This window comes from Cryptotermes secundus, unplaced genomic scaffold (assembly GCF_002891405.2).
Source record: "Cryptotermes secundus unplaced genomic scaffold, Csec_1.0 scaffold964, whole genome shotgun sequence".
Classification (NCBI taxonomy): Eukaryota; Metazoa; Arthropoda; class Insecta; order Blattodea; family Kalotermitidae; genus Cryptotermes; species Cryptotermes secundus.
This window is the reverse complement of record NW_019725428.1, coordinates 1,797,937-1,812,233: the sequence shown is the minus strand read 5'-3', so window position 1 is coordinate 1,812,233 and position 14,297 is coordinate 1,797,937. Positions and strand designations below refer to the sequence as shown.

Genomic DNA, 14,297 nt, shown 5'->3' with positions numbered 1-14,297 from the left:
ATCCTGTCCACACACTCCCGTTTATTACGATAAGCTACTGAGAAATCTGTCTTAAAGATGGAAGTTGTATATTTCTCCAAGACACGGGTATCCGTGGCGTCAGAGCCCACAGTAAAATGAATACAAATATACGGATGAGAGTCCTTGAATGCATTCATTAAAATATAGTTATATACCACCGATATCGGAATTTGACAACATGGCGTCTAATGACTAATGAGGAGCTTCATAACTTGTAGCCTTCTCCAAGTATTATTAGAATGATCAAGTCAAGGAGGATGAGATGGGCTGGGCATGTAGCTTGAATGTGGAAGAGGAACAAATGCATATAGGTTGTTGGTGGAAAAACCGAAAGGAAGGAGACCACTGGGAAGACCAAGACGTAGGTTGGTGAACAATATTAAAATTGATCTTAGAGAGATATAATGGGATGGTATAGATTGGATTGATCGGCTCTGGATAGGGACCAGTGGAGGGCTCTTGTGAATACGGGAATAAACCTTTGGGTTCCATAAAATGCTGGGAAGTTCTTGAGCATCTGCACAATAGGCAGCTTCTCAAATATGACTCAGCTCCATGAGTGAGTGAGGGCGACTAGTGACTGGGTAATTAAGCAAGAATGAAAACCTGCCCGGAAATGTGGTTAGCAGAAGTGACTGCATCTATAAAAGCCTTCTGTCAGAATAGTCGTTACCCCGGTCCAGATTCGAACATGGGATCCACTGAATATAAGCCATAGGCGTTATTAATTATGTATTTTAATTTATGGTTTTACTTAACGACAGTGTCAGTATTTCAGGCTATATCCTGTTGAATTCTATTGTGATAGCGATTAATGAACTGAAAGGCCGAGGAATGAAGCTTTAGTCGTCCATTTTGAGGCACAATTCCAGCACCTTCCTTGTATGAAGGATGAAATTCACTAAAAGCCTCAGTAATAATTATCAGTGTTCATACCGAGATTCAAAGCAGGGACCTCACGAATAAGAGTCAGAATCGTCATATTTTTTGAGCGAACTGACTTCGTATATTTTTGGTAAAGAAACCGCACCGCAAGTCAAAGTTCAAATGTCGTTTAGTACAAAGTTTTCTCTTCCGACTCGTATTATACAAAAGTATGGAAAAGGGGAAGTATCTCTTAGCTCAACTGGTTATAAAGAAGACCATACATGAATAATTCAAGAATATAACAGCAAGGAGAGTACAGAAGCGGAAACAAGAAAGCCTGGGTCGTGAATAGAGCTTGGATAATACAGCAAGGAAAAGTTCCATTGTCAGTAGGTGCAAGTACGTTCTTTAGAATCAGAAAAGGAGGAGCGGCGGCAGTGAAAATTAAAAAACACGGACATCCTAATCCAATAAGTATGTAATAACAAAAAGTTTTTCGATCAGCTTTACTGATTCGTTTCTATAGTCTTACAAATCAATCAATATTCCAGAAGACAGATTCGACGCAAAATAGCTAACACAGTACTATGTAGTCGTATTTTATTTAATATTCTTATCGTGTTGGTTATGTGACAATATTTCCTTAAGATTTCAGATTTTCACAGTGAACCAGCTCACTGAAAAGACAACGCGTATAGCTTATATTCAGTAGATCCCATGTGTGAATCTCGACTGGGGTAATGACTATTCTGACAGAAGGCTTTTACAGATTCAGTAACTTCTGCTAACCAAATTTCTGGGCTAGTTTTCATTCTTGCTTAATTACCCATGACAGCGATTAGCAGTGACGTTCCCGTCAAAGTGGATAATGATTTATCTGCTATGAAGTCCCTAAACTGATAACGTAGCAAGAAACGGAATTTGAGTAGTTTTGGGACACGCTGTATATACAGATGTCATCATGATATGCCATGCAGTACATCACAGCTGTTAAGAGTGCGGAACCTTTGATCCGTCACAGCCCGTGATCGCAATAAGTTAAACCAAACGCCAGATCTGTAGCCCCATTTATAAATTGGTGACATTGGTTGTAACCGGACAGCAAGATAATGATGTATGGAGTTCCCTTATGTGCATGTAAATTGGTAACACGTCAACAAAGCTGCAGACACAGCACTAACAGATAAGGACACAAGTCACCACCGAAGTAGAGAGTCTGTAGACTCCTCTTCGAACGCGAATCCGTAAGCATAATTCCGAAATTTAAATTCTATACATATTTTTAAAATGAGGTCTTAGCACTTTTAAAAATTCCATTAATTTCGATGTGTTCTTTTGGGCTCATATTACAAATGTCTTGTTGCAGAGAGATAGGGAGCATTTGTCTTCGTGTAGTCAAAAGTATTCACCACTTCAAAAATATTTTTGTAAATACTGTACAGGATGATTCTAAATTATTGTCGGGGTTTCCCTTTATAAGTCACTGATATCTCGACAATAATTTGGAATCAGTCTATAGACTCAATAGCATCAATATTTTTGTGTCCCCTTTTACAAATGTTTCAGTATTTCTGACAAAATGCCTCAGGAAGAAATGTCAATATTATGGGAAGTCACAATATCGGTAATTCTAAGGAAAATAGAGTGTATATGTACATGTGACCTATTCCGAAAGATTTCCGAGATAGAGTCATTTCACCGTACACCACACTGTACAGACGAGCAACACGCCATGTCCTCACACGAGTTACGAAGCGCATTGATGTTGACGGCGGAATTTTTGAAAATATATTTTACTAAGTAAACTGAGCTAACTTTGTCACTTGAACAAAATATACCCGTCTTAGAAACAGTACGTAATATCTCTTTCTTATCAACAATTTTGCAACTGTACAGTGAAACAGCTCTATCTTAGAAACTCTTATGAATAGGACATATGTACATATACAGTTTTGTTTAGAATAGCAGATACTATGACCTCCCAGAATATTGACCCTTCTTCCTGGGACATTCTGTATAGTGTCGAATAATTATATAGCTGGTGAATATTGACTTGAAAAGAATTTTGAAGGACTAGGCCTTAGCTTAATCGAAATTCTATTCCGGAATTTATGTGGAATGACAGAAAATAATTGAAAACCTCAGGTTAACTAGTGTCCCAGCTGAGATTCAAACCGTACACCTCCCGAATACAAGTCCTGAATGTTACCGTTGTATCAAACTTCTTGTTGATGAAATTATGTTTTATAGAAAATGAAACAAAACAGAGAATGATTGGTAAGAGTGAGTGTGGTGTGGATGAAATGGTATACATAAAGCAATTGTATTGAAGGAAAAAATTATTATTCTAAAGTGGAACTAATAAAAAGAAGGAACATTACCCGTAAAACACTTGTGCCGGTCACGGTAGCCGAGCCTTCCAAGGCATGTACTGTCTTCGCTCGCTCGGAAGTCGGGATCGTGGGTTCGGATCGGTTTCCTGTGAGGTACGAACTGAATTCTTATATATTATTCTTATACCTGCCGGTCACGGTAGCCAGGCGTTCCAAGGCATGTACTGTCTTCGATCGCTCGGAAGCCGGCATCGTGGGTTCGAATCCCACACAAGGCATGGATGTTTGATAAATGTATGTGTTTGTTCTGTGTTTGTGTTTTCCTGTGTTTAGCTAGAGGCTTTGCGACGAGCTGATTACCCGTCCAAGGGGACCTACCGTCTGTAAAATGATCATGAAACTGAGAAATCAGCCCTATGCTCCAAAGCTACAGCAAGATAAGAAAAAAGACTGGTGTTACGCGGAAGGATCCGGTTGTATCACGCACAAAGTAATAAACCAGCCTATAAACTGTTATTACAGAGACAAAAATTATCTCAAGTTAGACTTGCTCATCAGCATACGTCTTCGTGACGATAGTGCTTAATTAAGCGCAGATACAACTTCACAAACTCTCGCTGTTACGTAGGAATACGCAGAAGTTGCGGGGGCTGGGGGTGTAAGGGAGACAGAGACGGGCCGGTTTTGAAATCCCCTCTCTTCTTTAGTGACAGGTTACACACGCTCTAGTTATTTCGCGACATCATGCGTGAAATAGCTTCAGTTCCTGCAGAGTGCGCGTCACAGCTTTGCGTGACAGCAGATTGTCTTGCTTTGAGAGCCCTGTCAATAAATGAAACTATTTTATTTCAATTTTCTTAGTCTCAAACGTCCAATTTCATGATACAGTGTAACCATACTTATGTTTGTAGACGTCAAGAAACTTGTATAAATTTCATAACAGCGTCGTTAAACAACCTAAAGTCCCCGTATTGTGAGAATCTACGACGTTACTAGCCATACTAGTTAATAGTTGAAAACAGTTGCTCTAGTGAGCTGTAGAAATTGTGAATTATCTATGACGCTGTAATTACTTGTAATTTCTAGTCTCAAAGGTTCACTAAATCCGACTACCTATCGAAACCCCGCCTATAGTCACCTGAATTACGTGACTGCTGGTGTCAGAAGTGGGATAATTGCATTGAATTGTTTTGAATCAGTTGGATTGAAGCAAAATTGAGGGACTCGAAAGCCTGTTAGCCGTCATAGAAAAGCTGGAAGCCCACGTAGTGGCCAACTAAGAAAACGCGGAAGCCAACCTAGAGGAAATGAAAACTGAAATAAAAGCCATTCGAGAATAGATGGCTTCTAACCAAGAAGACGTTAAGGCCATTCGAGAAAAGATGGAAGACGGCCAAGAGGAAATGAAGACCTAGATAGGTCGCCTCGTCTCCCGGATGGATGCACACAAAGCCAAGACAGAACCATGAGGAGTTGATGGCCAAAATAAAAGCAAATGGGAAAGGAATGGAAGCCCTGATATATGTCAGTCTAGAAGGAAGCCGTGTCTAGAAAAGACGGAGGCCAGAATAGAGCCCTGAGAGGAACTAGTGGAAACCGAAATTAAGACTGATCTGGAAGAAATGAAGGCTAAGGATTTGGAGGCAAATTCGGAAGAGACAGAATCCGTAGTGGAGCATCAGGAAGTTCTTAAAGATGAGGCCGCAATGGAACTGGCTCTTCCTACAGGCTTCGAGAAATGAATGTTCGTCTGTATTATATAAAACTATATGAAGACAGTGGAGGAGGTGGCCACAGCCAGAACGAAAGAAAAAGCTACAAAGAGCTTGAGCGCCGGAGCTGTAGGAGTGCTGGCTACTCTCGGAAACTTTTCCTGCACCGACTTGAAGAAGAAAATTGCGTTACGTCTCTAGGCTACTCATGACGAATAACCTTAAGGAGGGAGAAGTGTAGCATGTCCGCCGAAAGCCGGAATAGTTTAACTAGAAAATACCTCCATTATATCACAGTAAACACCACGTCAGCTTAGCAACATCAGTGACATCACACAATGATAGAGGAATTGTGGGAAGCGGTGTTCTCTTTGGATCAGTGCAGAGGCCATATCTGGAGAATCGAAACACAGCTAATTCATTCCTGGCCAGTCGAGATTCAAATGAAAGTCGAGCTCGGAGTCAAGTAGTCCGGGACAGTCTGAGGAGACTGTCGCCCCTGGCGGAGGCGTGGGAGTAAGTCGTTGCATAGCAATTCCGAGTTACTTGTGAAATATCCACAAGCCAGCAAGGACAGAAGCCGCTGAACACGGAAGCTGAGAGAGCCACGACGTTGGAAGCTGTTACCAGACAACCAGTAAGGACACAGCAGACTAAGAAGACTGAGTACATGCTGTAGTGAATTGCAACTTGTATTAATTAGTGATAGATATAAAATTACCTGTAGTCACTAGTCTCAAGAGTTCAGTAAATCCGCTTACCAATCCAGACCCCGTCTGCAGTCACTCTAATCACAAGATAGTGTTTCATATTGATTTTAAAACTTCCATTCGCTCTACTTCGACCTTTTCTGTGCACACTTCCCCTCTGCATCAGTAACCAACGGTGAGCATTCTTATTACGTCGGTTATTATCAGTATTCGGTTATTGTTATCAGTTGAGCTGCGTTCCGATATCATCGCAACAAGCGGCGTACGCTCTATGTGTGTGTACATTACTTATTCATGAAAGAAGAGCAACCCTGAGAACTTAAAATAGCGGTTTTGAGCTGAAACAATTGAAAGTCGCACTTCTATATTTAATAACCTGGTAAACACGACCAGCAAAAATATCTTAATAGAAGTTTGTATAGAACTAGTATATCGTTGCTGGTCTTTCTTATATCTACTATCTCCTTAAACGCTGCAAATTCTGTAGTTTGCCCCCAATTTCGGTTTGTGGGCTTAGCGCGATTCTTAAAATACGTATCGATTTTTTCCAAAAACAGACTGAAACAGTTGATCTGTCTATCGAAAAGTGACATTTTTTCCAAGGCCGCGCCATAGCTCAAGCGGTTAGTCGATGGCTTCCCACCGCGGCGGGCCGGGTTCGATCCCGGGCCTGGTCAAGTGGGATTTGTGGTGGACAAAGCGGCGCTGGGGCAGGTTTTCTCCGAGTACTTCGGTTTCCCCTGCCAATCTTCATTTCACCAATTGCTCCACAATCACCCTCACATATCATCTGTGGCTGTTACAATAGGCCAGAAGTGGCAGCAGTACAAGAGACTTAGTCCCACCCCACTAGCAATAAAAAACATTTATTTTTCTGTGAGAAATAAATTGGGGTTTCAGACTTTGTTTACAGGCACTTAATGCTTAAAATTGTCCAATATGAAACTCTTATTTCTGGTTTGGAAGATATAAGGTATTGTTCGGTAATAGCTCCATAAATGAGAGAAGTTTACTATAATTTTTGTAACAAACTCAAATATCCACATTGCGACTTTATGTTTTCTGGAAATGTGTCGTCTTACAGAAGGACAGAAGGTTGACTTTACATCTTGAAGATGGAGACAGCGTACCCATCTGTAAGACTACACAGTTTCCACAACCTACAGTGCGTTGATGTTGAAGTATATTTTGAATTTCATGGGCTGCGGTGAGACTGCCTCAACTCAGTATGCAGGCCAATAGCGTAACTATTGTATCAGACCCCGCATGATAGATGAGTATGGATCATTTGGTGGGACGAGAATCGGCAGGGGAAACATGTACTTGTGCAAAACCTCCTCAACATGACGTGACCTAGGATCAAAGAGGTGCGACCACTGTGGGAAACTTGCGACTAACAGCCTGAGTTCTGTCTCGAGATTTGACATAGAGGTAACGCTGTAGACTTGTATCCAGGTGATGTTCGGTTCATATCCAGAGAAGGAAACTGCCCTGACTAAGGGTTTTTATGGTTTTCCTGAGCCTCTCAAGGAAACTTCCGGTATAGTATCTTGATTCAGCCATTTATGTTCCCTTCATAATCCCTTGAAATTCATCACGTATTCTGCCATTCCAGATTGTGTGGTTTGATACTAACAACATCGTAAAAACAACCCACGCAACTCACAAAATCAGAATTCGAACAGTCACCGAAGTCAGAACCCCAAAACTTAAAAAGAAAAATATCTTTCAGTTGGTAAGCCTGAGTGAAGAATGGTAAAGAACCAACGGACGTGACGACAATATTTTACCGTGCCATTCTCTCGAGTATGATTTTAGTACGTGTAAAACGGGAACTGAACAACAAATCGTTGAAACTGTGGCAGATGTTAGAATCTCGCCACTTGGCGCATTCTGGAAACATGAAACTCGCCTTAGGATCCCAGAACCAATACAAGAGCGTGCGGTGTGGCATACAGAAAAGCAATCTGTATTCAGACCGTAACTCACGCAACGAGATGCAGCAGGAAACTACTTCGTCGTAACACGTGTTCGAGTCTATGTAGGTTCGGATAGAACTCCGCTGTTTACGTCACCATTTGACTCTCATATTGAGCATATATTAATTGCAAATTATTCTCTTCGTTCATTCATTCAATTCATTCATTCATCAAAGGCACTACAGTCATTTGTTTGGCCCTGGTCTCTTCTTCAGACGGTAGGACTCCTTGGACGGGGGATCAGCCCCGTCGCAAGGCCGCTACCTACATACAAATACAGAATAAACACAGACAAACATCCGTACCTTGAATCGGATTTGAACCAATGATCCTAGCTTTCATGCCTTAGACCGCGCGGCCGCCGTGACCGGCAAAGTATTCTCTTTTCTTTTTTTCCTTGGCACTGCAGCTCCAGTGGGCCTAGGCCTACCTCCATGAACAAATTATTCTCTTACTGAGATTTATTTTATTAGGTTTTATGTATTTAGTGTAAATTTGAAGATTTCTGTCTTCTGGCATATAACGTCGCGCAATTCGTTGAAGAATGACCGACGTTTCGAAGGAGCATGTCTCCGTCTTCAGTGTAGAAAGATAAGTCAAGCAAGTAACGAGCGTGAAGGCAGGTGACAAGCAACGCCACGCTTTCATCTCTGTTTCTTACGTGACTTACTCTTCGATACTGAAGATGGAGGCGATGTATTCTCCAAAATGTCGGTTCACTTTCAGCGGACTAAAGGCATATTATCACAGAAGACAGAACTGACTCTTCATTATCAAAGCTGTGAGAGCCTAAACTCCTACATAATGTAAATTGGTTTCTGCAGTTTTCTTAACTTTGAAATTCAGGCATTAACCTGTTCCGGCCTCATTCTTCTTCCTCACATCTTTTCTTCCCTGTACGTTGTTACAGTTTTTTTTTATTCACTTAGTGAGGGTGAAGTCCAACTGGGTACACTCGACACGGCGGCCACTGATTGGCCTATTGTACCCTGCCCCGGGTGATTATGATGATAGAGAATTCGGTGGAATGAAGACTGGCAGGGGAAACCGAAGTACTCGGAGAAAACACGCCCCAGCGCCACTTTGTCCACCACAAATCCCACTTGACCGGACCCGGGATCGAATCCGGGCCCCCGCGGTGGGGAGCCAGCGACTAACCGCTTGAGCTATGGCGCGACCTTGTTATAGTTTACTTAGCTTCCATCCATTCTTCAGAGATATTCCTCAGTTCTCTCTGTTGTCTTCTACGTCTTGGTTAAATGAGGAAACCATCAGTTCTGTTCTTAGACCTGTAACTTCTTTCCTTGTTTTATTTATTTCACGGCAACCCTCATGGGTCTTACCAAGTCATCTCAGTTGCATGCATTCGTTTCCACTTTCTTCAAACAAATGGCACTTGTTCTGCTTTCTAGTCTGCTTTACCGTGTCTCACGGGTTGTCGCTTGCAGATTTACTTATACTTTTTCTTCAACCCTGAAGATGGGGGCGATACGTTCCTCCGAAACGTCGGTTAACACCACATATACACGGTGCCAAATCCCAGAAGACTGCTTTCTTCAAATGGCACTTCTTTGCCATACCGTTTATCCCCAATGGAAGGAAACATAATTTACGGATTTATTCAGTTTCCACTCGTTCTACATGAACAAACCCGAAAAGGATAATCATTTCTGAGACGCCAATAAGCGGTGAGTTAGTAAGGAAGTTCTGTCTTTTGTAGGACCCATAGTTTCGTTGCAGAGTTCACAGAATTCTGCCGCCACTGACATCTATCCTGAGCCATATTAATCAACTCCGCATATCCTATATCTTTCCTTAAGATTCATTTTAATATTATATTTCTATCTACGTCTAGACTGTACCTCTATATTTACCTACGAAAACTGCATACATATTTCTAATTTCTACCATTCGTACTACGTGTCCCATCTATTTCACTCTCCTCCAAATGATAATTCTAATAACATTGGTGAAGGTTATAAATTATCACATTCTACTTCATGATACGGTTTTATCAGACTGTTCCATCTTAAAGACTGTCCTACCATTGTCTTCTTCGTCGTCCAACATTTCTTCTTCCATCTGGTTGGCAATTCTGAACTTTTGGGGGCCAGTCTTGAAATAATCTATCATAGGAAATGATTACACTGCTTGTCTTCGATTCTTCATTCTAATGCTGACATTTGTAATATATTGCATAATTTTCATATAAGTATATGTACAGAGACATGCCTTAAAAACAAATTTCTGCTGTATAAATTATAAAAATCATAATTATATAACCTCCATCTTCCTATTACTTACCCCATATCATATCCAAATATTCCCATTACCTCATTCACGACAATCCGCAGTTTCTTCCTCTGCAGTAATGGGAGAGATGTTTCATGTCCATACAGAAGTTCTTAGAAACCATTGGCTTATATTTCTTCGTCGCTACGCATCTGATACAGAGTTAAAGCCTCCTTTTCCCGGCTTGTAGCAGAGTATAGAATTTCGCAGGTCAACCGGAAAACATCCTCAGGGATTTCGTTGTGATGGCCGTCCATCCTGTCTGTGCAGTCGGATGCCATCAATACCAGGAGGGATAGAAGGAATCCAGTTCTATAGATCTCTTTCAGAGGCTTGAAATTACAGCCTGCAGCTTTGCAGCAATACACTGTCAATCACCTGAAAACGAAAATTTCGATACATAGCATCCTCGGGCTTCTCAAGTGATTGGTTGCGGCAGAAAGTATAAATCTTACAGTTAAGTCCATACACTACAGCTGTGTTATCAAACAGTGTTCCGCAGAACACTACGTGTTCTCAGATTATAATTGTCACATGTTGGGTATTTGTCACGCGACAAAAAACTTCACGCCGTCTTGGATATAGCGAATTTATTGCACATTACATTTTTTTCCCCCTTGGCACTACAGCCCCAGTGGGCCTAGGCCTACCTCCATGAACTTCTCCTTTCACTTCGGTTTTTCTAGACCTTACACATACGGTAGGACTCCTTGGGCGGGTTATCTGCTCGTCGCAAGGCCTCTACCTGTACACAAACAGAAAAACGCACACACACAAACTAAACATCCATGCCTTAGACCGCTCGGCTACCGTGACCGGCCTTACATTTATATCATTCACAATTTCCCAATTACTGCCATCGATAGTATCACAAATACTTATCCTGCCGTAGTCACTGCCATGCACGCGATACAACCGGACTCGGCGACTGCTAGATTGAAACTGCACTCGGCGACTTCACGATCCGCAGTGTCACTCCTGACACACACTCTCGTCACATACTGCTCAGCCGGCTTTTTATTCCGTTCCCTGTTGCCTGTGTTACCAGCGGTATACCCATGTTACGTCACAGCGGGAAGTACTATTACGTCACCGCGGGGGAGTGAGACCGAGTTTTGACTGGCCTGTTACCGTAGCAGCGGCAGTTGCTTCGATGATGTGACATCACTGCTGGAGGATGGGGTGTTTACCGAGCGTTTCGCTGTCCACGTCACAATATTTTACTACGTTCACAGTATGTAGAGTATTCATGGCGTAAATAAATTATATTACAACGCTCTGTGGTAGGGAGATGGGTTCAATCTGATCATATTTTGTTAATACACCCAAGTCTGGAAATGCTTTGTTTACGCGCTGGGACCTCTGAAATGCGAAGGAAGATCTTTACCAAGAACGTCATTTTCATTTCAAGAAACAGCCATATATGGGCCCAAGAAAATCCTAACCCGAAGCATATCCGAAACCATCAACAATGTGTGGGCAGTGGTTATCGATGGCCATTTAATCGGCCCTTACCTCTTACTTCTGCCGCTTACTAGTGACATTTACCTAACATTTCTCCAAGAGAACTTTTTTGCTAGTTGGGTGGGACTAAGTCCCTTGTACTGCGGCCACTTCTAGCCTATTGTACCAGCCCCAGATGATAGGTGAGGGTGATGTGGAGCAATTGGTGGAATGAAGATTGGCAGGGGAAACCGAAGTACTCGGAGAAAACCTGCCCCAACGCCAATTTGTGCACCACAAATCCCACTTGAGCAGACCCCGGGATCGAACCCGGGCCTCCGCGGTGGGAAGCCAGCGACTAACCGCTTGAGCTATGGCGCAGCCCTCCAACAGAACTTTCTCGAGCTTCTGGAGTGGTGCTTTTGAGTCCGTCATGAAATGTGGTTCCAGCATGATGGCGCCCCAGCACACTGCACTAATGTCGTCCGTGAGTATTTGGATGAAACCTTTGGTACCAGATGGATTGCGACGTGAAGGCCCAGTAACCAGGCCCCCTCGCTCCTCTGATTTTACTCCACTGGATTTCTTTCTCTGGGGGTACATGCAAAGCCTGGTGTACGAGACTCCAGTGGAGACACGACATGATCTTGTGGCAAGAATTGCCGTAGCAGCTGGAACCACCCGGAAGATGTCGGAAATTTTCCAAGGAGTTCAGCACAACATAGCCAGGTGATGCAGAATATGCAATGAAGTCGGCGACCGCCATTTTGAGCAAGTTCTACAATGTAAAACAACGATAACATCCCATAAAATTTATACATTCTCTCGGAAAATTTTGCAACTCTTAGTGTTAAAAGAAGCGTTTCCGGACATTGCTGTATTAACCAAATATGATCAGATTGAATCCGTCTATCTACCACAGAGCGTTGTAGCTGATATTTATTCGCACTCTGTATAGCGTCGATTGATAGGGTCACAGAAGACTGATGAATTGGAAAGGCTTTTGGTGAAAGTGGTTGTAGACTAAACCTGTAATATCCTGCCATATACAATACAATACAAATAATTAAAAACCTAAGTCCTAATGTAAATGTACTTTTCGTGATCTTAGTTCACGTGCTTAGAGCAAAGATTTCTCTGTGCTTCATTGAGAACTACGCCATGAAGACTTGGGTAGTGGGGGTATAACTCCATGCATTCTTAACTTAGACACTAGATGGATGTGAGTGATCAGTTTCACATGGAAGTGACTTTACCCAGAGTAAAGTTTCTGCATTACCTATTGATAGAAGCTGAGTGGGTCCCAGAGCCAGTATGGAGGCTGCGGAATAGAGAAAAATACGTTTCCATTGCCGAGATTCGAGCCCCGAGTATTCGGTAGTTCAGCCCTTGGTCCAGTCGCTGTACTCACTGAGCTACCCAAGCTCTTTCGTGCATGTCTGTAATAACTATGTTGTATCCCTGAAATCTGGATGAAGGATCTAGATTGCAGCAACTTATGATTTATCACTTATCTCTTTGACAATACCATCCATATTTCAGAATAATATATTTCCATTAATTATTGATCACGTCATGGTGTGTTTGTGTGTCTGTAAACTGTGTCTAGTCAGTGTGAAAGACTGATTGAAATTTAATGATTTTACATACTTTTTTTTAATATGTCAACACATCCGTTCACGCATTGCTACAGTGAAATACTGTCACCGTATTGTTCTGACACTCCTCCATGAATCTCCACACCCCTTGTGCTCTCATCCCACAAAAACAGAGCCATTGCACGTTGCTATTCTTTGGTTCATGTTGTAAGCCGAGCGGCCATGTTGAGACCACTAGGGGTAAAAGATAATTTAAAAAAGGTAAAGCTATCCCTGCAGAGATGGAGTGACAGGAGGTCGGAGCATACTGCATAATGAGGAGCTTCATAACTTGTACTCTCCACCAAGTATAATCAGAAAGATGAAGTCAATGAGGATGAGGTGGGAATGGCATGTAGCACGAATAGGGGAGAAGTAGAATGCATGTAGGATATTGGTGGGAAAGCCAGAAGGAAAGAGACCACTGGGAAGAAAAAGACGTAGGTGGCTGGATAATATTTTAATGGGTCTTAGAGAGATAGAATTGGATAGATTGGATTGATCTGGCTCAGGATAGGAACCAGTGGAGGGCTCTTGTGAGCAAGGTAATATATCTTCGGGTCCCATAAAATGCTGGGAAATTCTTGAGTAGCTGCAGAATTGGTGGCTCCTCAAGAAGGGCTCAGCTCTATAAGTAAGTAAGTAAAACTATCCCTGTAACGGCCATGGTGGCCCATAAATTTGAGAGACGTCGAGGCTACCACATTTTCTAGAGAGTCGTCTCACAGATGGCGGTGAAGTTGTCAGCATTATGACCCGGCCGCCCTTTACCCGCCGGGAAGATTCCTGGTCCTCATTTCTGTTAGAGGCTAAGTCGACCCCAGGGTTATACGTAGTACAGTCAAATAAAGTAAAAGAAAACAACACAGAGACCGCCATCTGTGAGCCGATTGTCTACAGAAAATGTGGGAGCTTCGATGTCTCACAACCCTATGGGCCATTACGGTCTGTTACAGGGATAGCTTTATGTTTACCTTAATAAAAGGTATATTTATTCAAGACAAAAACTGTGAAATTAGCAGAGACAGCCGTTGCTAGGGAACGGCTCTTCAAACATTGCTAGGCAACTGATTCGTATCAGGCAACAATGGAGTAACTGAGAAGAGGTGTTCTTTACACGATCCGTGATGTAGCTAATGATGCAACAGTAGAAGAAGTTTGGGAGACGTATTTTATATGCGGTCCTTTCCGAGGCTATATAAGGACCTTCGGCGGCATGATCTCCTGTACTAAGCCTGGATTGACAAAGGTCCTGTATATGTTGTATATACACACATTTAATAACATAAATTGTACATACTGA

General features: G+C 42.3%; 1 protein-coding gene across 1 annotated transcript in view; it reads left to right on the top strand.

Annotated features, from left to right (window-relative positions):
- LOC111863428 (head-specific guanylate cyclase) overlaps positions 1–14,297 on the top strand; it is a 366,348-nt gene that overhangs the window by 299,482 nt on the left and 52,569 nt on the right. The gene's annotated exons all lie outside the window — the stretch shown is intronic.